General features: G+C 41.4%; 3 pseudogenes; all 3 read right to left on the bottom strand.

Annotated features, from left to right (window-relative positions):
* Positions 1-2745: 2745 nt before the first annotated feature.
* On the bottom strand, positions 2746-3801 carry LOC106676771 (CDAN1-interacting nuclease 1 pseudogene; annotated as a pseudogene).
* A 662-nt stretch (positions 3802-4463) lies between these two features.
* Positions 4464-5349, bottom strand: LOC106676769 (gem-associated protein 8 pseudogene; annotated as a pseudogene).
* A 13-nt stretch (positions 5350-5362) lies between these two features.
* LOC101480005 (protein BUD31 homolog pseudogene) lies at positions 5363-6665 on the bottom strand (annotated as a pseudogene).
* Between the last annotated feature and the right edge of the window lie 16912 nt (positions 6666-23577).

Below are 23577 nucleotides of genomic sequence, written 5' to 3'. Positions count from 1 at the left end.
AATCTCATCTCTTGAAGGCACAAAATATCATAATCAAGTTTTTTTTAAAAATCAACCTTCCTTTTCCTGCTCTTATCTGATTGAAGGCCTCTGACATTAAATGTCATTATTTTGATGTTACTCATAGGTTGACTAAAGGAGAGACCATCTCAGAAATATTACGCACGGAGGACTTGGTCTATTATCCTTCCGCTTATCTCTTCCAGAGCTAGAAGCAGAAACGCTCCTTTTTCTGCTTCCTCTCGTATCCTCGTTGACGAGCTCGTCGAGGGCCGGGTGAGTTCCACTAAAGAAGGTCTTACGTTTTACTCTTGTTTCCCCGGGTAGCGAAGCAAGAGCCAGAGATGCCGCCTCTGAGAGAGGAAAGGATCCATGGTCCTCGCTATCTCCGTCGTCATCAGGTGTCTGCTCGCTGTCGATTTCTTCGTCGTCGCTATCGCTTTTATTCTCACCATCCGATGTCTCTATGATTAGGTTACCATCTAGCTCTTCATCACTCTCGTCACTTTTTTTACTTGACTGAGACAGTGGAGATGGTAACTCATTTTGAACAGGGCTAGGCTGGTTATCCTGATCATCCACTTGTGGATTATCCAATCCAAGCGAAACTGGGAGTGACAGTGAGGCAGCCGTCGGAGGAAGGGGAGGGGGAGGAGAGGGAGGGGGCTCTCTCACCTGGTCATTCACGGGGGGATCCATAACTTGAGAAGGATCCTCCAAGGAAGGGAAATCCATGGTGTCAGAAGGTCGAGGTTGTTGGGAAGATTTAAGTATATTCACAAAAGACTTGGGGCATTTAAAGAAAGTGTGCCCTTTCGCACCACAGAGGGAGCACTCACTTTCGTTTTGGCAAATTTTAGCCTTGTGGCCCAACTCACCACATTTCCAACATTTGATAGTGGGGCATTCTCTCGCCTGGTGGTCTGGACCTTGGCAGATGAAGCACCTCGCCGATTGGCCAGGATAAATAATCCTGCCATTATAGGGGCCCAACGAGATGGAATTAGGGATAGAGATTATATGCCCAGCTTCATCTCTACGTATCCGAACTTTGTATTTTCGGACTCCATACCAGAATCCGAATTTATCCACTGGCTTGACTGGGGGTTGAAGAATCTCGCAGTGCCTTTTAAGATATAACTCGATATCTTGGTCTGGAATCCTTCCAGTCCAGAACTTAACAACAAGAGTCACTACCTCTACCTGGACAGAAGACTCCACTTGCCAGTCTTTCCATTTCGGATGCGATGCGTTGGAAAAAGAGATCTCTAAGAAGCGACGTAAGGGCGCCTCTTGGGTAAAACACAGCTCAAAATCCCGTTTATTGGGCAGAGCAATGAAAGAGTATATGTCCTGCACATTCAGCCATGATGTTTGCAATAACAGCTCTTCAGCAACATAATCACGGGTCGGGGGTCCCCGTCTCCGATGTACTTAAGTCTCACCCATAAGTTGCTGAAGTTTGAAGCAAACGGTAATGGGGCATACGGGGGCATGATTACATAACTAATAACTACACCTCCAGTCTTGCTTTTTTTTTTTTTTTAGTTTACACAACACATTTGTTAATATTTACATGTACAAAATAACACATGCAAGTACAGTAGTTTTACTTTAAATTGTTACAGGTTAAATGTGGGACAGAATGTAACAAATGCTGATTCTAATAGTCTTTTTATTTATTTTTTATTACTGTGAAACAAGTAAAAAAGCTCCTGGTTTTGATATTTTACTAAGTAAACACACTGGTCAAGCAAACGTAGGTTCACAAATGCGAGGATAAGCTCTTCACTTATTTTATATCCTTTTAAAGTGAATACTGTTAGGCTACCACATTACTCCCAATTTCAATATGGCTTTGCTTTAGGCAAACTGTCACGGCTATGCTCATTATTTTATGACATTATGCAGTGAAAAATTATTAATATATTCAACGTAAAAAAATAGAAAATTATTCAATTTTGATCACAGCTATTGGAAATTCTATCAATAACTTTAACTCTACAGTAAACATGAAGCCAACAAATGTAAAAAAAAAAAAAGAATTCCTTTTTTGTAAATGTATCCAAATTTGTGCTTAATTAGGTTAGTGGAACTTTGAATTTGAATATTAGTTGCGCAGTTAAGAAATAAACACTGACAACAGCATGAACAGTTCTGTCAAGCATATGTGCTAACAAAAAAAAAAAAAAAAAAAAAAAGATTTTATAATGTGAAAAGGGTCACTGAGGGGCCAGCCTTAATCAGAAACTATCCTGTTTATCCCACTGGAGAGTGACTGAGAGGGCACTGAGTGACGCAGGTGAGAGGCAGGCGTCACCCAGCCCCTAGACCGCACCTCTCTTATCTGCCTATGGAACGGAGGAGGAAGGAGTGACAAAGGCCAGGGCCTGAGCGTGATAAGGAAGGGCCTTATGTCCTGCTTCGGCCCTGGCTTGCACCGTAGCCTCCAGTGCAAGAGGCCATCCAAGGGCCAGGTGTTGACCACGACCAGAATAGCCTCCCAGATCATGTATTTCCATTTACAGGTATGACTATGAGTGACGTCAGATATATAGAGAATGCTGGTGTGCATTTACATGCGGCCGCTTTGGAGCAGTGAATGAGAGGAAGAAAGGGAGAGAGAGAGCGAGAGAGAGAGAATGAGGGTCAGGTGAAGTTCAGGGCAGATTTTTTGCCAGTAGTCTCACACTGCAGGAAAGCCAAATTGCTTCCGGATCTAGGTATCCACCCCTGCATAGCTCAGTGTTTGTTCCCTTCCCACCTCCTTGTTGTCATCCCTCTTTCCTCCCATTCATTCTTTCATCTGTACTTTGGTTTTATTCTTGCTTCTGATCTTTTCTCATTCGTTGTCTTTATTCTGGCTCTCAGGTGATCGGTCTTGTTGCGTGGCATGGCACAGGGTGACAATGTCTGTAGGGAAGCAGTCTTTGAGTAGGATACCTCTGTCTCTCTGGCAGTCCAGGTCTCCAATAAAGCCATACCAGTAGATCACAAGGCCTGGACCAAACCTGTTCCAGTAGCTCCAGAATTGTTCATTGAGATAGGTTTGATGGCTTTGATCATCTCCAAAAGAGGCTTTGCTCTCAATCCAGTGTACAATGTGTCCTTCCACAGCAACTGGAACCTCCAGGATGATATCAGGTGTTTTGTCATAGCCCATAGTTCTCAGATGGTTTTCATCCAGGAAGGAAAGGTTCTTCTCCTTCAGTTTTTCCCGGAGCAGCACTTCATGCTCATGGCCTATGGCGTGTTTGATGCAGTCTACCAGCGGTCCATAACAGCAGTCATTTATTGTGCATTGGTAGACATTACTGGCCAAAATTTGGTCTGGAATTAAAGATGGCTCCTTCAGCATGCTGTTGAGGACTGATTTAGATTGCATTCCACCATCCTGGCCCTGAAGGAACCTGTCCAGGATGATACGAGCCATCAGCGCAGGAGACAGATCCACCTCATTGGCCAATTCAAGCAGGACAGGAGCAATAGGCTGTGCCTTGGCTTCACTCAGATACCTTTGGTAGTAGCTTTCAATAACATCCGGCACATGGTGTCTTGAGAATGTCCTTTTGATCCATTTCTGGTACTCCAGGGAGAAGATGCTCAGAAGAGTGGACTGTGAGTGACTTGGAAACTTGTCCTTCAGTATCTTCATGCATCGGCGTGTAGGTCTCAGTTTTTCAGTCCATCGCACTCTCTCTTTATATTCTGCTCGGGACAGTCTCATCATGAGAAAGGGATCTTTACTCTTAATTCCTGCAGTCCTAGTACCGTCCCCAATAGCCTCCAGTCTTGCTTTTTTTTTTTTCATGTGGACAGAAAACACTTTATTACAAACAGAAATCATATAAAATACACATCCTCCCATTTAAAAAAAATGGAGCAGCTTGGTGCAAACACAAACAAGATAAAACAGAATAGTCAACACCCCCCTCCCCCAGAGAACTCACACGAGTGGCTTTGAAGCCAGTGAAATGTCAGAATCGGAGAACCGCACTTTAGAAGTAGCAACAACAAATCACTCTTGTTGTGTAGGCAGAGGCAGCCATGCAGGAACGCTCCCAAATCTGAACACAGGGAGGGGAGGGAAGGGGAGGACGGGGAGGACAATGTTTTTTGTGGTTAAACTAAGTTGACAGGCATAAGAGGAGCTACTGCAGCATGAAACATCACCGAGCCAGAGGGTAAACAAAAAGAGATTAGGAGGAAACACAGGCGCAGGCTGTTTGAATACACTTGCATCACCTGTGGGGGCAAATTTACTGCAACTCTGACCCTCAGCTCACGCTGCTTCTCACTTTTTAGCGCCGAACCAACAGGATGTTTTGGGGGACTAAGTGCTGGTGTTTCATGCCATAAATTAAAAACCAATTTATGCAGTAGGGTAAACCTCGATGAGGTGTTTCGTACTGCCGCAGCCAGAGGTTTGTAATCTGGAGCAGCAGCCGACAGGTCGGGGGATGTTCGTGTTTGGCCGAGCAGAAGTTTTGTTTTCTTCCTTGAAATAACTTCAAACTTCCTAAACCTGTTAGTTCTACATCAGCAGCTCGCAGAGGGATCAGAGCATGGATCTTCTCCAGATCAAACTGTTTACGGCGTCATAGCTTCAGCGGAATCACAGGCCAGTACTTGGGCTGCTTCAGGTCACAGTTTCTTTCAAAATTGAGTTGCATCGCTGCCTCCATGGCCATGATCTTGGCCGCATCCCCGCCGTACAGCTTCTTCATCTCGGCCGTGCGTCTTTCGCCGGGTCTCTCCAAGGGAGGGGCGACACTGCTCCGCAACGAGAAGCTGTGTAGGTCCTGATCGGCCGGCATGTAGCTGCCCTGCTGCGCCGCCTCCATCTGCTGCTGCTTCTTGAGCTCCTCCCTGTGTCGCTCAGTCCGGGCGAAGTACTGCCGGGTTGCTCACATCGCACTCAATCTCGCTTTCCGAGCTACTTGCCTCTGCATCGTCCTCCTTGTCTTCCCTGTTGCTCTCTGCAGAGCTCCAGTCAGCATAGCGAGGCTGGTCACAGGGCCCCTCCTCCTGGTAGCAGCAGGGGCCGTAGGCAGCCTCCAAGGCCTTTCTGTAGGCGCGCCTGTGCCTCTGAGGCCACGCCATGGCCTGCCAATAGTGCTGCCAGTATCGGCTGTACACCGGGCAGGAAAACCAGGACATCACAGTGCTTATGTCCTCCATGACTGCAGACAGCTGCAACTTCTGAGATGTTCCTCTTTGTTAATGTTTCGTCATCGGTAAACCTCTGTGGAGCCAGCTAGTTTAGCATCTCATCTTACTTCCTCGGAGAAAATTTCCCAGCAGTCTTGCTTTTTTCTTTTAGTGCTACATGCTTGTGGAAGTTTGCGCCATTGTAGCGATTAAACACAAAATATTACATCAATATTTTATACTTAGAACATGCAAATGCAAAGTACCCATCCTCAATTATCCAAATCTTATTTTTATGATTACACACGAATCTTTGAAACCTTCAGCCTTTCAGTGATTTATTTTAACACGACAAACAGAATCAGAACTTCAGATGAAGACTGTTAAAGTCTAGAGTCTATTTTATTTGGAAAAAAAAAAAAAAAAAAAAAAAAACCCACACAACTCCCCCTCCAACAACAACAAAAAAGCAAAGCAAGACAATCTGAAACACTTTATTTAAAACTGTACTATAACAGTGATGACTCTTTAAAGTGATGGCAAATTTAAACACTGCGCTTTAAAAGCACATTAGAAATGACCTCCACAGTGGCTGTGTCTTGCTGGAATGACCTCACCCAGAAACAACCGGTCTTAAGTTGGTTCTTTTGGAGTTGCAAGCTTTAGCGAGATATTTAAAAAAGACAAAAAAAAAAAAAAAAAAAAAAAGCAACAGAAAATTAATATACTCAACACGGCCCCTCTTGGTGTATTATCATTTTTCCACTGTTTTTCTCCGCTATAATGGCAACTCAGGGTGATGGATGGGAAAATGACAGATTATTTTACATGAAGGCGACTCCAAAAAGATAATGTTGCTTCAAGGTTCTGACAGAAAAATCACAAGTCCAAAAATACAAGTAAGGGTTAGCCAGAACATCCTCTACATCCACAGTGGGTGCATTCAATGATCCTTCCAACTTCCAGCTTGCTCTTGGGGACTCTGCAGATGCAGTTGGTTCCAAAGTTGGTGTCTCGTGTTTGGATGCAACGCAGGCAGCACAGGTTCTCGTAGCCCTGCTTCTTCCACTTGGCAATGAGGTTCTTGTCTGCGTAGCCGTCCTTTATACAGTACTCGTATAACTCTCTACTGATGGCTTTTCTTTTGTAGAATAGGTCATAGATGTATCGACTCCGCTGATGATGCAGCCTGAAAATGGGCCAGAGGGACTCCACCTTTCGCTTCCCCTCGTGGGGTTCAGTTTCAGCTTTTCTCATTTTCTGATCCAGCTCGTCCAAAGTGGGCTCAATGAGCTCCCAGCCGTCTGGGGAAGGCTTTCGACTTCTCTTTACTTTTGGCATTTTGTCTCTGTTTAGCTAAAAATGCAACAAAACGCTCTAAGTATTTTCCTGTTTGTCTTATGAGCCCCTCTCAGGCGTGTGTCCTCCAGATTTCTTCGTAGTATCGAGACTAAGAGAAAATGTGGTCCGATCAGCTCAAAGCCTCGCTTATATTCCCGCAGAGTGCGGGCGGATTCGTCACGCACCAATCGCAGAGAGGCTTGCGGCAGCGCGCAAATTCAATGCACTTTTCTCCAATGAGCAGCACACACCGAGGCGGGGCGATGCTCCACGTGGAGCCCGTCACCAATCACGAGCCGGAGCGGCACCGCGTCACAGCCAGTCACACACTTTAAGAGCAGCGAGTCTCCTCTGTTCGCTACATTTTCTGCTCTTATCACAGGGAAAGGAACGTGAGAAAGAATAGGCGGTATAGGCCCGGTACCGTGGCTCTGCGCGAGATCCGCCGTTACCAGAAATCCACCGAGCTGCTGATCCGCAAGCTGCCCTTCCAGCGCCTGTTGCGCGAGATCGCTCAAGACTTCAAGACCGACCTGCGCTTCCAGAGACATCCAGCTGGCTCGCCGCATCCGCGGAGAGAGAGCTTAGGCTGCACGCTCTCCTACCAACAACGGCTATTTTCAGCGCCACCTCACTCACACCAAGAGCACCAAGTATTTTCCTGTTTGTCTTACTTTTTTTTTTTTTTAAAATCTTTATTTAAAGTAAACAAATTTACATATAAAATGTACATACACATACAATTACATATACAAAACCATGAACACATACAAAAAGGGAGAAACAAGGAGGAAAGTTTAGCATCTGAGTCCACACAACGCTCACAAAATTTACAATTTCAATACATTCGGGGGGAAAACTTTCCCAAGTTTCAGGTCCACTGTTCGTCTTCTCCGCAGGTCTGTAATGATATGTTTACTCACCACATCACTACTTATCATCTTTTGTTCAAGTACTCCTTTGGCACGGGTTTTCCAAATATGTGTTTATTACACACATTACTAACCAAAAAGAGTCTCCTTTTGTCGTCACACATTTTTTTCTTTAAACAAACCATATTTAACTGCTTTAATATTAACATCAACGTCATAGCCAATCTCTGTCATCTTCTGTCTTATCTCAGTTGTCCTATAACAATCCAATAGAAGATGTTCTAGGGTCTCATCTTCATCACAGCCTGTCATAGGACATTTCATGGTGGTAACGAAACAACTCCACTGTACCACTGCTCTCACAGGGAGGCGCCCGAGCGAGATGAGCCACACCACGTCTCTCATGCTTTCGGATAATAGTTGGTCTTGTATATTTTTAACTATTAAAGGATTTTCATCTTCATTTGCATACTTATATTGAATTAAACCTTCATTTTTGATTCCATTAATTTTTTTTATAAATATTTTTCGTATTATCTTGGAGAATATTTAAACTATAATGTTCCCATTGACTTAATAAATCACCAAACATAAGTCTGTGGTATGGAACGCCCGCTCTGGCCCTGCCTCTTTTCTTTTGCCACAATTCTTCTTTCCCTCGAACCCACGGGGCACCCCGAGAAATTGCACTTTGAGTAATTTTAATAAAAGGAATTCGCAAGACAATCTCTAAGTCTGGGGCTCCCAAACCCCCGTGTTTCCTAGTCTTGTACATACATTTTCTCTTAGTCACTTCTCGATTGGATCCCCAGATAAATTTAATGCACATCTTACTTATTTTCATTACAGTTGTTCTCGGAGGAGGAAAAATTGCGGCAAGGAAAAGAAGTTTCGAAATTATGTGTGTTTTTACAATATTAATACGCGTTTTATAATTTGTATCTTTGTTCTCCCATTTCATAATTTCCATTTTTATTTCATTTTCTTTCTTATTCCAATTTAGTAAACTAGAGTCAGTATTATCAATCCATATACCCAAAATTTCAATCTCCCTACAAAGAGAGATCATCATTTTAGGTTGTCTGGTCTGATGTCCAAGCCACACCCCTTCAGTTTTGTCTTGGTTCAGTTTGGCACCTGATGCCTGTTCGTAATGGTGTAATATCTCCATAACTGAAGACAGTTCGTTTTGATTTCTAATTATCACCGACACATCATCTGCATACGCCAAAGCTGCGATTTTATGGGATTTGTCAAGGACGTATCCCTTGATTCGTTTATCATCATTTATCCTTTTCAATAAGGGGTTAATTGCAAGGACATATAACGCAGCACTCAAAGGACATCCTTGTTTAACCCCACACTCAGCACTAAAAGGGGATGAGAGCTTTCCATTTACCTTAACTCGCACTAGGGACTTTTTATAACTCAATTGAATAATGGAAATAAATTGGTCCGGGAAATTATAAGCTTTCATTACTTTCCATAAATAGCAGTGAGAAACAGAATCAAAAGCTCTCCTTTGATCTAATCCTAAAATGCAAAGTTTTGAATCCTTTCCGCTATAAATAATTTCTCTTAACATACTTAAGTTATCCCACATCAATCGTCCCTTAATTGCGCATGTTTGTTCCTTTTCAATGATAATATCTAATACATCCTCTAGTCTGGACATAATTATTTTAGCAAAAATTTTATAATCTACATTCATTATTGTCAGTTGCCTATAATTGTTAATGTCTTCTCTATCACCTTTCTTATATAATAAACACATAACTCCTTCATAAAACGATTTACCCATTGTTTCTCTTTCTATTCCTTCATTGAAATACTGAGTTAATAATTCAGACAGTTCTTTACCCACAAGTTTGTAAAATTCAGAGGGGAGTCCATCCAGACCAGGTGTTTTATCGGTACTAAGTTGGTTAATTACTGACTCCACTTCCTCTCTTTTAATTTTTCCAATCAAAGTTTCATAAATGACAGAATCTAATGGTTCAACCTCACTCAAAAAATTGTTAATAGCGTCGCTGTTTGTAGCTATGGATGAAAACATTTCCGAACAATAGTCTCTAATTACTTGTCTTTTTCCCTCTTCTTTAAAAAACTGACTTTCCATGTTTATCCTTAATTGAGACAATAAAATCATTTCGACTTTTCTTTTGATTATTAAAAATCATATAATCGCTGTTCCCGTGAAAGTCAGTACGTCGCAACATATTAAATAAAACTTCTCTATTGACTCGATCAATGTCCTCTTTAAGAGACATCATTTGATTTTCCTCCTCCTCTTCCTTCTCCTTCTTATTTCTTAAATATATATATCTACTCACATCTTCATTATATTTTACATTCTTTGCATGGTTTAATTCTCTCGCTTTAAATTTAAAAAATTGACACATACGTCGTTTAAGGAGCTCCCAAAGTTCCGAGAAAGAGGTAGTAAAAATCTTAAGATGTAATATTTTCCTAATTTCAGATTTAACTTCGGACACAAGCAACTCGTCTGCTAACAAGGATGTATTCAATTTCCAATAGTTCAAAAATTCATGGGGGCGACACGAAACTGTTGCCATAACCACCATATGATCTGAAAAGTCTGTTAAAAGAGTGTCATATTTCAGACCTTGAACATTATGTGATATGTAGAATCTATCAATCCTTGTTTTAGTTAAATGACATTGTAATAGGAGCGATAATAAATGCTGTTACTGTAACCTGTATGCTTGTATTTATTTCCATGACATAGGATAGAACACAGCAATTTAGTAATATAGTATATAAAGAATATAAAAAATATTACTACAGAGAAATAAAAATGAAATATTATTACGCACAAGTGTGTTATTATTAAACTAAGTTAAATATTGTTACACATTTAAATATTTTTACACATTTCGTTGTTAATTTTGACACCAAATTGAGAGGAATTAACACTAAAAAGTTAACACTGGCCATAGAGTAAATTTTACTCTAATTTTGAGTGGGAACAAATGTTATCTGAAACAGAAATAAAATCAAGTCTTTCTTTTTTTTTTTTTTTTTTTTTTTTTACTGTGTACGGTCACTTGACCACATCATCATAGCCCCTCTAGGAGTTCAGAGTTAAGAGGTCAAGAGTTAATGTTTCCATTTTAACACCTCCAGATTTGACAGAGAAACACTCATTTTTAACACTCGATTTTAACTACTATCATTTTACGCCTCAGAGTTACATTAAAAGAATGTGACTCTGCTTAGAGTAAAATTAACTCTACTTTTGCAAGGAGACTATTAACACCAAAACATTTAACACTTTTGAATTTTCTGTGTATTAATGTAGGGTTTTTATCTTACAATAGCACCTTGAGACAACTGTTGTAATTTGGAGCAATATAAATAAAATTGATTTGAAATTTGCATTTCTAATTTGTTTAATTACAAACAGAGGAAATCATGCCTTTACTCTGACAGCTAACACATTTTCTGTAGGTAGATTACAGATGATTCTGCATAGGTATGACATGTATTCTTGCAACTGTAAATTTTATTGTTAATAAAGCACCTGAAAAATACCATCACACATAATATTGCCACAATGGAAATATAATGTCTGTGTGGTTTTTAGTTCGGCCCAGTGTGAGAATTAAGTCCAAGACTCCGCTTTCTGGTCAACATCCTGCTATGTTGGTCTGCAGCGTCTACAACTTCTTTCCCAGGAAGATCAAAGTAAGCTGGCTCAGAGATGGACAAAAGGTCACCTCTGATGTCACTTCCACTCAAGAGATGCCAAATGGCGATTGGTACTACCAGACCCATTCCCAACTGGAGTACACACCCAGGTGAGTCCACATCGGAACCAGATTCAGATCCAGGTCCACTTCTGTGAGTGGTCTGTGAGTTAGTAATGTTTGTGTTGAAAGGTCTGGAGAGAACATCTCCTGTGTGGTGGAGCATGCCAGCCTGAAGGAACCTCTGATCACTGACTGGGGTAAATACCTGTCTGTCTGTCTGTCTGTCTGTAAACAGAAATATGCAACTGACTGCTCACCTGTCTGTTGTCCTGTTACCCTCTGTCTGTTCACCCCCTCAGATAAATCAACACCTGACTCAAGCATGCTGATTGCTATTGGAGCCTCTATACTGACCCTGGGTCTGATCTTACTTCTGGCTGGATTTTTTCTCTACTGGTGGAAGGCCCGAGGTTAGACTAGGACTCACATTCACAGACCAGTTGACATTACTTTATATCAGCCTTTTTATTTGACTATTTGTGTTCTATATTCACTTTCAGCTAGTGAATTTAGTTTCTCAGAAGTTCAGACATTTTAAGTCCATGTTCAGACCAGAGTCTAATTTCACTGCTGCAGTCAGATGTGATAGATCCCAGCTATCCCTGTATAAGAGGTCAGGATTGGCTCTCCATCTAAAGGGCCTGAGTCTGAGCTTTAATTACATTTGTTAATTCTAATATTGCATTTGAAGCTAATTACGATTACCACAATCACATGTGTATTTTTCTGAACTCTATACTTTATCTGCTGTCCTCTGATTAGATATTAGTCTCTTATTTAGACAGCCTCAGATGCTTCAGGCCTCAGGCATCTCCTTCTCAGAGTTGAGGGATTTCACACCAGTTCAGACCAGTTTTTCAGAGCAGACATTGTCCATGCTTTTACACTGGGGACTTCACTGAAATCATTCTTGTTGATGTTTGATCGAGACCAGTTGTCCTGATGTGGATAATGAGTTTCTTATTGGCTCTGTGTGTCTTTATCCAGATCATACTCTGTTTTCCAATGAATAAGGCAGGATCCTGATCCTAATCCTGGTTCTTTCTCATTGAATAAGAATCCGCTGCTTCATGTGCTTTTCAGCAGACTCGTGATCTCTGGAATGGGCGACTCTAAACATGATCCATGACTAAACACATGTATAGATTTTTAATGGATGCCTTCAAACCACAATAAACATAAAATTTCACCTGTGTGTTTATTTACATGCATCAACACGTCGATGTCACGTTACACCAGTTTAAATACTGACCATGAAACCACTGTCCTGCAGCACGAAAAGGTGTTTCTCTAGATCACTTTTTTGTTAATTTCTTGATGAACAAGTAACTGTGTCAGAAATATTTTTTTCTTTTGTTTGTTTGTTTTTGTTTTACTGAGAAATTAAAGTGTTTGAGTAAGGTAAACCAGCCCAGGTTAGAAGTCTTGTTATTCTGTTATTTAAAAAAATTATCTATATTTTTAATATTCATGATTCTTGTTTATTTTGGTTATTTACATCACTGCTGATCCTCAAATCTAACATGAAAGAGCTGACCTAATGGTAGACCACCGCTGATAAATAAACCAGCCATTTGAACTTATACTCCCACCCAACAATATTACCTTTAACTGCAGTTCCCAGTCAAAATTGTAATTTATATCTTTTCTCATTCTGTTTGTGTAAACAAAAACAAAATTCAATGATTTGTATTCAGGCAGCAAAAGGCTAGAAAAGTCAGTGGTACTAAAGCAAATCAGCTGGAGGAACATTTAGAGGTTAATTGGCAGTAAGTCAGTAACATGACTGACCTACTGAGTATAAACTGTGTATAAAAAGAGGACTTTGGAGAGAGTTTCTCAGAATTAAAGACTTTAAAGAATTTTATGGAATGCCAGGACTGACATAATGAATTAATTAAATGCACCATTAAATAAACAATTTAAATGTATAATTAATTAATGAAATGAATATTTATGACACATTTAATTAATTGATTATTGACACATTTAATTAATGATTTAATTACTTAATTATTTAATTCAAAGACCGCTAAGAACAGAAGCTTGTGAAATGGGACGGTCTAGCCTCCGTCGCGCTGCTCAGGTTGCCTAGCAACCATGATACTAACAGCTGGAAACGTGTCATACAGCTTTGTTTGACAGAAATGAAGGAGAACATCTTTTGTTCATTTGTTTGTTTGTTTCTACATGAGCTTTGATCATTCTCTGTAAGATTAAGGTCAGCTATTGAATATTTTAAAGTAAAGGCTTTAAAACCAAGTTAGTACAAACATCACTAATGTCACATAACTTTGCCGACATGTGACCAACAGTAATGTTTTAATGTTCTTCGTTATTAAACATTTGCACATAAATAAGTGACATAATATTCAGTACTTACTTAAAGTTTACTCTTCGGGCGCCCCTCATCCGCCGTTTTTTTTTTCGGCAAAATTATCCACACTCACCGCCGCGCTATGCATTCTGGGATATGTTGGGCCACGAAGTCTACACTGCCACGTCCTTAAAATTCAGGGAAATGAAGGACGCATTTGAGGGCCGCATTTCGAGCAGCCTTCGAATTGGGACAGCCTTCGTCTATTAGGGTCCCTGGGTCGTTGACCCAGTGTTTTGTGTTTTTGGTTCTTTGATTTTGTTATTTCATTATATTCTAGCTTTGGTTTATGGGTTTTAGGATTATTCTTAGGTTAGGTTCTCTGGGTGGGGTTTGGTTGGAGTTTTAGTGTTCTGGTTTTCTGTCTGTGTTCCATAGTTGCTGTCTCCCCTGTCTGCTGTATCCCCATGTACAGTCAGTGTCTGTGTCTGCCCTGGTCCCACGTCTCTGTTCCCTTTGCTATAGTGCCTGCCTGTGAGTCTGTGTTATGTTTCCGGTTTTACTTTGAAAGTCCATGTCTGATGTTAATGTGTCTGGTTTTGCTTCCCCTTGTCACGTTAGGCCTGATTTGCCCCAGCTGTGTTTCCCTCCTGTTACCCATTCCCTGATTGCTCCCTCTGTGTATTTAAGCCCTGTGTGTCTTTGTGTCTGTGTTGTGATCTACTCTCATTTATGCGGTATGGTCCGTCTGCCTGGTCATGTAAATGTATTTGGATTTTTGTTTTGTTTTGCCATCCAGCAATAAAAGCTGAGTTTTGAGTTACTTTCCTTGAGTTTACTTCGCTGTTTTATTTACAACTGAGCAAATCGGTTTGGCTGAGATTAAAGTTAGGTTTCAGAACTGCATAGTTTTACTGAAGTTTAATGGTTCACTGGCGCATGTGTTAGACTGAACCATTCGCTGAGCGGCTGGATTGATGCAGGTCAGACAACAATTTTACATATATGATATTAAAAGAGGACACAACCACTGTACGTGCTGGCCTCGTAGCAAATGTGTACGTAGACTGAGTCTGTTGTTTGTTTTATATCTAATCTTCGCTCTCAAACGTTTAAACAGCAGAGAGTCTGCAGCGGAAGGAACACAAACTCAAATTGTCGGAGCAGGTTTGATCACTATTTCCGTGTATTAATTTGGGGATTTATTGTATAAATGTTGTTCTAATCTGCTGCTCAATCACTTATGCTGATGAAAATGCAGATAACCAGTGTTGGGACTAACGCGTTATTAAGTAACGCGTTACAGTAACTACGTTATTATTGTGGTAACGAGCACGGTAACTAGTTATTATGCCAAAATCAGGAACGCGTTAGTCGTTACTGGGATTTAGATAGACTCGTTACTTCGTGTGGTGGCTATCGCGGAGCTTCCACAGATTCAGTAACATTAGCAAGTGGTGGAGGCCAGCAGGTGGATGAAGGAAAGGGGACGCAGAAGGAAAAGAGACCCGAGGCGGCCGCCGGTCCAAGTGTGAACTGAACTTCAGGTAAGAAGTTATGACCTGCAGTCTCTCTGGGTCAGATATGAACCAAGTTTAGGTGGAGTTTATTTTCGTTATTCTAACTTTTTCCGTACTGCGTGCTAGCTAGCATGACGGAGTTTCTATACAGCTGGGTGGGTGCTATGAAGTTAATGATGTTGAACTTTATTTTGTTCATAAGTTATTAGAGTTGCCAACCGTCCCGTCTGGTATTCAGAGAAAATATTACGCGTTTCTTATTGAGGTGAAAAGGAACAGTTTGTCCCGTAATTCAGCTACAATGAAAAAGACACAAAGCTGGAGTTATTCTGTGTTTACGCTGCACAGCTGCCTCTTCTCTCATTCTCCCCCCTCCCTCTCCCGTTTCTACTTCAATCATGAAAACTGATCAGTGATCAGCTGATCGGCTCTCTTGTTTGTTTATCGCTCACTTTGCGCCGAAAGAGGAAACCAGCCGATGTCGCGCTAAACAACAGCAGCACGTTTAAGCTTGATCAGCTGTTGTTAGAATTTATTTAATATAAATTTCTAGTATCAGCTGATGTTTGCTGGAGCCACAGCTGCAAAAAAGCTGCTGGTCATGATATGGTTTGGTTAACTGGTGAGAGGGAAACATGAAGATGATACCAGGAGATGTCCTTACTGGATCATCAGAGCTGAACAGGTGATGGAGAAACAGGTTTACCTTTTAGGTGACATGAATGAGTTGAAGGGAAGTTATGAACTGTTTCTGAGAGACAAATAACCCCAGGATCCTTTTCTAAGTAGCTGACAGCTGGTAACTGTGCAGGGGCGGGTCTAGCAAAGTGTTGCCAGGGGTCCATGTAGGGCATTAACAGGGAAAGGGGGGCACAAAGAAATACTTTTCTTTCTTATTCTCATTTAAAATGTCTAGCTTTTAAAAAATAATTATCTGAATCTTACAACAAACGATTGATAGATTGATACATATATACCATCAAGACAGTGTACATCACTGTCACAACAGCGTTTGTTTTCATTCAAAGGCTTTATGATTTTTCCTATAATAGTGGGCGGTCTCTAGTCAAAATGCCCGGGACGATTTATTTGTCCCAGTCCAGCCCTGTATGCAGCTCATCTGCAGTCTGGTGTTACCTACATCTTCCTATTCAGAAGGCAGAATTTCAGAGTTCTGAGTACAATCGAAAGCACCACGACTGCAGTTTTTGTGTTGGATGTAAAAGGCGCACATGACGCTGTGACGTAGGCTAGAATCATGGCAGCAGTCAATGACGGTCCAGGCGTGGGATTTCTCTCGTGGAAATATGCACATTATCTTTTCCTTTCTATTGGTAGGTGCCACAGTGCTCTTGTGGCAAGTAAGCAAGCTAGAAGACTGGCAAAGTTATGGAAGCAACACATTAACAAGAGAATTCTGAGTAAAACCAAAGTTACTTTCCTTAGTAACTAGTTACTTTGAAAGTAATGAGTAACTTGAAGTAACTGAGTTACTTTTGAGAGAAGTAACTAGTAATGTAACTATCAATCAATCAATCAATCAAAGCTTTATTCGTCACATGCAGGTTGCCCTGCAGTGAAATAGGACCCCCCCCGACCTTACACATATAGCACAAACATTACATGGGGATACAGGTCAGAGATTGGTAGAATCAGAAAAAAACATTGAAATGTACACTACACTGGGGAAAGTACAAGAGGAAAAAAAGAGACCCCTACTCATGCTATGCTTCCATGGTAGGACAGCATGAGAACAGGAAACAAAAACAAAAAACAAAAAAAAAAAAAAACTCCTCTGCACAAGAAGCACATAAATGTCCACAGCACAACATTGTGAAGACATGACAAGCCACAGGGGTGGGTGGGGGTTGAGGAGTAATCCGAAGCGAACACAGCAGCCACCCTGCACAGCGCTACCATTCCAGCGCGGCACACAGACCGTGCTGCCCCTTCAGGAAACAAGCATCGAAGGCGTTTGGAAGGGAGGGGGGATGAGTGTGTGCTTATCAGTGTAAGTGTATGTGTGTGCGTGTCCAGAGTTCAGCGGAGACAGTGTCCTTCGCTCTATCAGGCTAAGTAAACAGTCTGCCAGCCAACCCAGGTGGCCTTCATGGGACGGGAAGAATAGTCATCACACAGTCGTTATCAGGGAGTTGTTTTGGTGGGCTCCAGCCTTGGGCCTGCAGCTGGCGCCGTGGTGTCCGAATGTTGAATATTGTTAATTTCTGTTTTGTGAGCAGCTCGAATTTTAGCACTCTGAGACAGGTCCCTCAACTTCGCGTTGAAGAGCTGCGAGCCTCCCCATGATGGTATCAAACTTCTGTTCCGTGGTGTTGTCAGTCTTTTGATTCTGAGACTTCACAACTGCAGTGATCCGTTCCGCGATGTTTTCCAACTGTCACTCAAGGGTGTCATTTTGAGCAGGCCTTTCTCTGATGTTTCCCCTCATACGCTCAATGGTGTTGTTTTGAGCCTTCACAGCAGCAGTAAGCGTCTCCAAGGTGTTGACCATATTACGTTCGTTGTGAGAGGTCGCACCTCGTCCCCGCGCTTCGAATCCAGCGGGCAGCCATGTGGGGGTTTGAACAGCCGGTTCCGCTCTCTTATTTCTCCGATAAAGCAGGGCTAGGCCAACGCCGATCAGCATGAACCCTGTTATCATGGTTCCGAATAGGTAGATATCTTCAGCGTCCTCGATCGACAGTCCCGCCAGGCACACGGTCCTCCAGTTCTGCCACCCGTCCATCGTGTAACCGGCAGGGAAAGTCCCTCCAGGGCACTCAGGCTCTCCCGAGCCCCGACTTCTCGTTGAGAAAAGGGTGTCAATAGCACTCAGGGACCAGTTGATCAAATCCATAATTCTCTTTTAGGTTTAGAGAACGACAGTGAGAGGCTGTTCCAGGGAAAGTAATGCACGCAAGACAGGACAAGGACATAGAGGCTAAGCAGGGAAGATAAGGGTGAGGAGGAGAGGAGAAAGTGCGACCGCCTTCGCTGAGAGCTGAGAGAGTTACTAAGAGAGTTGGGTAAGTTACTATTTTAAAGTAACTTACCCAACACTGCAGATAACACAGATCATGAACGGTGACAAACTGAAGCGTTCATCTTTTACTACTGGAGGATGTTGCGTTAGACTGCTATATTTTTGTGTTCTTTATGCTGTAGATTTTCACGTCTTTGGCAGTAATAAGGATGATTTTCTGTTAAATAATATTGATATGACCTGTGAATTAGATTTGTAGATGACCTTTATTAGTTTGATGCTGCCGACACTTTCATGTGACCCAGCTGGGAAACTCTGTGTTAACTCTGTGTTAACTCGGAGAGCTGAAGATGTCGTGGATATGCTGACCTCGCTCCATGGTGTACAGGACCGTTTACCCTCATGATTAATATTCATGATAAAAATATTAGCTGAACATCATGAAGACTGTATTTTTTTTTTCATAGTGTATAACAAGCTTGGTACAGTTAAACCTAACAGGTACTACATGATAGAAGCACCAACATTATCTATTTTAATAAAGTTTATGGGTTTATGCACAGGTCACGCTTATTATTGAACAAAAACCCCAAATATCAGATGTTAATTGGTATTATTTGCGCTCTCTCCTCAAACATGTTTTTAATATTAGTAATAATTCAGAATTGGCGACTAAAACATGTATGACACATACAAACATCAAGAAATAAAGACCTGATAGATATAACCTCATAAAGTCAGTGTACAGTCAGCGGGGGTTATGACAGTTCTGTACCCGGATGTGAGTTTTGTCTGCGGTTTAACTGCTCGATTGCTTGCGAGGCAAGTGGGTCTATCACACGCTTTGCCGTGAGACTGGGCTGGGCAGACATCTCCAAAATCATCGAAGCACTTTTGCAAAGATGCTCTATCTTGACAAACCGACCAGATATCTGAAGATTAAACCACTACATTCTCAAGTAAAAAATATTAAGTGTATTTGGTGACACACAAACAGGGTTTTTTAAAGTACAGTTCAGTTAGCTTCCACATGCCGGTTGTTGGTGTGCAGAAACGCCTTCTAAAAACAATGGCCACAAGGCCAAAGCAATGGTTTTGACTCGATCAGCGTTAACCCCGCCCCCTGAGTTTGATGGGTGAGGCTGACAGATTAAATTATTTCAGGACGAGAGCTGAAGGAGTAAACTCTGCCAAAATGAATTAATTAAATAGACCATTAAATAATTAAATGTGTCAAAAATGAATTAAGATGTGAAATAAATAATCAATTAATTAAATGTGTCATAAATATCTATTTAATTATTTCCAATTTTTAATTAATTACTTTTTAATTAGTACTTTTAATTAATTACTGCCACATTTTAATTTATTATTTAATGGTGTATTTAACTCAATATGTCAGTTCTTGCATTCCATAGAAGTTACCAATCCATCCAAAAGTGCAATTACAAACTGTGGAGGCCAATGACTGAGACTGTGTAACGTTGGAAGCCACCTGGGGGGACCGAGGAATTATGGTGGCATGGCTAAAGTCTGACATTGGTGGTGATGACTTACTGGCTCGGATGGAGCAGGACCGGGTAGTTCAGAAAACTCTGGCTGCTGAGTCACACCATAGAGTGTGACTCGCACTACTCCACGGTCTGCCGCCGCAGACCCTGAAACATAGTATTCCTGGGAACTTTCGGAAAGATCAGGTGGTGGAGTTTTAGCAGATGAAGGTTCAAAGGATCCTGTGTGGAAAGTTGAAGTGAAATAGTTGGCGAAAAAGAATAAGCTCCAGCTCGTGATTTTGTGCCCTGACCAGTCAATAATTGATTGATGTGTTTGTCTTCTAGAGTAAATTACAACTCTATGTTCAGAAATGCTGATGAAAAGTGTGGTTTAAACACTCTGGCTAAGTGAGTTTATGTAATGATTGAATTAATGTTTTCTATGCCACTGCTTCCGTTTATTGCAAGCAGATACACGGGCATCCCTTTTTTTTTTTTTTTTTTTTTTTTTTTTTTTTTTTGGATGAATTGTGCTATCACTTCCTTTCTTGATAAAGCTGTTCCACTGTTGCTGGTTAAAGAATTGATTAAATGGTTAAACGTAGACATTCTACACCTGCTGCCTGCACAAGCTCTCAAAATTGAACATTACTGATGTTCATCAGATTTTCAGGGTGATGACAACTCCAGCAAGGAAATTGGATAAAGGATTTAAATTATATGCTGCATAATTTAGCAGGTAAAGTAAGTACTGCCAATAGAACAAGTCCTATTGGCATGTAATTCAAATTCTCACCAGATGTTGGTAATAACTCATCCAATCCACATACAAAAAATCCAATCATAAATGATGTATAATAAAATGGAATGATACAGGGCAAGTTTTCAACACCCTTACTGAAATTTATTTAATACTTTTTTTTTCTCTCTCATTAGAGTTCAAGCATCACTGTGATCTGTCAATATCCAAATATTTTAAACCTTTTAGATAAACTCATTCAAATGAGTGTTCTGAGGAACTCTTCATACTCTCTGTGAGTTAGCATGAAGACAGGAAGTGACGTAAAGGATTTTTTAAATTTTTTTTTTATGTGAAAATTGAAACTTGTTTTTATCGTGAACATGAACTAGCCTTGTTGTTTTAGTTACACTGCATTCTTTTAGTTTCATAACAAAGTCGACTATTATGGCAACAAACTGTCATGGTCCCTGTGTCTGCCCAGCCGGCCCTGCAAGGCTACGTGTGTGTGTGTGTGTGTGTTTTGATTTTGATTTTGATTTTTTTTTTTTTTTTTTTTTTTTCCCTCTCTCTCATCGCTTTGCCTGTGCGGAGCTCACTGCGAACTTCCGCTTTTGGCCCATGCACCTATTTCCAATCACACATCATGTTCCTATGCCACTTCTTAAGGCCGGGGTTCTGAGTTTCTCATCACTGGATGATTGTGCCACACACATTCCCCAGACCCGTCCTCAAACCCTGAGCATGAGTTGTTTGCCATGGCTGTGTGAGGATTACCCCCCCGAGAGCAGCGGGCGAGTGTGGAAGAAGCGTGTGTGGAAGAGAAGTACTCCATCGTCATCGTCAGACTTGCAATTCTCTCTAGGTGACGCTCCGTCTGGACCCGCAGCTCGCCCAGCTGGCAGTACACCTCCGCCACCTGCTACCGCTGGATGGGCGCCATGTTGGCCGCAATCTGGGCCAGCTCCTTCCTTTCATGGCCCTGTTGTGGACCCACCAGGCCGCGTCCTGGTATTCGGCACCAGTGTGGTGCGAATGAGACACGGCAAGTCCACGGATCAAGGTTGTTTATTTTATGTTGTGGTTTTTGTTTTTTATTCTTCATTTTATTGTTCTTCATTTTGTCATTGTTCTATTATGCATTTTATTCTATTTTAGTGACCAGATAGACCAGACTAGTGTCTTTAGGTGTCTTGAAAGGTGCTTTTAAATAAAATTTATTATTATTATTATTAGTTATGTTGTTGTATCATCGCCACCATCATCACCATCTTCATCACACACATCGCATGGACTGGAGATTTCCAACTGCTGTGTTTGTCTTCATTTCAAAAGAGTGTCCCCTCTTGGCAGGGCCACAAAACAACAACACAGAATATTACTTAAACCAAAAACAACCAGTGCAAAACCATAAACAGTGGGTCACATAGCCCAGACCTTGACATCATTTAAAATGAATAAAAAGGCCTATCTCCCCTCACCACACTCCCTGCCAGTAACTGATGCCCTCAGGGGTCGGTGAGTTTGTGGTTCTTGGTGTCCGGGGCTGGGCGCTCAGGTATGTCCCAGCTCACTCCCGGTGACTACTTGGCGGGGCCTGGTGCCTGTTGCTCGGTCAGGCCTCTTCCAGGATGAGCCGGCAGCCACGCCACTGCAGCCCCCTCTGGTTTCTGCTCCGTGGCTACTGGGTGACCCCTCATGTGGGGCTCTCCTCAGCTCTTCCCGGGAGGGTGGCACGGATGCCCCTCCGGTGGTCCTCCTTGGGCTCTCGCACTCTGAGGCCTCTGGATGTCTGGGGCCTGGATCTCCTCCATGCCGGCTTCATGCCCTGGGGGACAGGGATATGGCTCTCTACACCCTCTAGCAGACCATTACATGGGAAAACCTTTTGAATACAAGCGGGCTGATCCACACAGGTGTTCACTGTTCATAGACATAAACTACACCTCTATCGGCTGCTATTTCCAAACACATTCCTATCCCAGTCATGTCTGTCCCGTCTGTAACAACTGAAAATAAAATAAAATAAATGATAACAACAAAGGTCGATCAAATGGACCAATATGGCAAGGACGTGATGATCCATTTGGCAAAGTAAATCCATTGGGTATCCTTGTTGGTCTTCAGACAACAATTCTGACGGCTAAAGAACCAAATGGGACAGGCAAAAAAAAAAGAATAAAATCACGTTTTCAATTTTAGAGTAGAATACAAATGATTATAAGCTTAAAATAAATTGTAAGTAAAAATGAAAATGAAATTATTTCCAGCAATTTTGAAATGTGATAACACATCCAAAGCTTTCAAATTACATGAAAACATTTCCTATTGCTTCTTATAACAAAATTTAACACCACGTTGATTTAATATAGCTGAACTGATGACACTGAAAACATTCTGCAGTTTTTTTTTCACTTGCAGTAGAGAAGAGAAGCAAACTTGTCTTTCTGACACTCAGTGAGATATCTTTAAACTGACACATGGGAATGAACCATGTACATCTACAGGTCGGACAGTTTGGTCGATCTGCTGTGTGCAGCAGGCAGTAACAGCACTTGGTGCCTGCTTACTAGTGATGGGCAAAGTGAGGCTTCGTGAAACACTGAAGCATTTGTGCAGGAATTATATTGAAGTGTCAAAACAATCTGAAACCATCTCCACAGTGACACCTGCTGGCCTCTGGCTATGAATACATCTTGATGACACTTTTCTGTGATACAATGACAAAGACAAGTCCTGCACAACTCCAAACAAAACTACTTTTTATACCAGACTGTCAGTAATCATGATCATCGCATGATTTGGGGAAATTCGCACACAGACAAGAAAAGAAAAACACTGAGACTGTTAAAGACAACAAGCTGTGACTGTAATGATCAGTGTGCCAAAACAAAATTTGCCCCCTGTTCACATTTGTGTTGCTCACAATAAATCACTTTATGAAAAAATAAATAAATAAAGAGAAAAGACCGCTGTGTTTACTGTAATAACTACACAGGGTTGCAGCTGATTTTGGGCTCAGTTGGATTCGTGTTTTTTACTCCCAGCCTCAAAATTTGGATGTGTTTGGCTGACTTTAACTTTTCATCAGGTTTGTACACACTGTCAAACTAAGCTAGAAGCTGGCACAGCAATAGGTTTTATTTTTTATTAATTTTAAATATATCTACATACAAATGAAAACAATTAATCAAATGTAATCTTTATAAAAGATCAAATTTTCCACTGGTGTGGGGTTTGTATCCTGTAACACTGACATGATGTTTTACTGCGTCTGGAGTTTGGGTGAACCTGCTGCCTGTTGTTTATGAGATATTCACACCTGAAGCATCAGTGAGAATAAAAAAGGGAAAAGAAAAAAACTCATCAAAACCCAGATGTGTTTTTC

Source organism: Maylandia zebra, linkage group LG3 (genome assembly GCF_041146795.1).
Source record: "Maylandia zebra isolate NMK-2024a linkage group LG3, Mzebra_GT3a, whole genome shotgun sequence".
NCBI classification, from domain to species: Eukaryota; Metazoa; Chordata; class Actinopteri; order Cichliformes; family Cichlidae; genus Maylandia; species Maylandia zebra.
The sequence above is the reverse complement of the archived record's forward strand: the minus strand, read 5'-3'. Positions and strand labels throughout refer to the sequence as shown.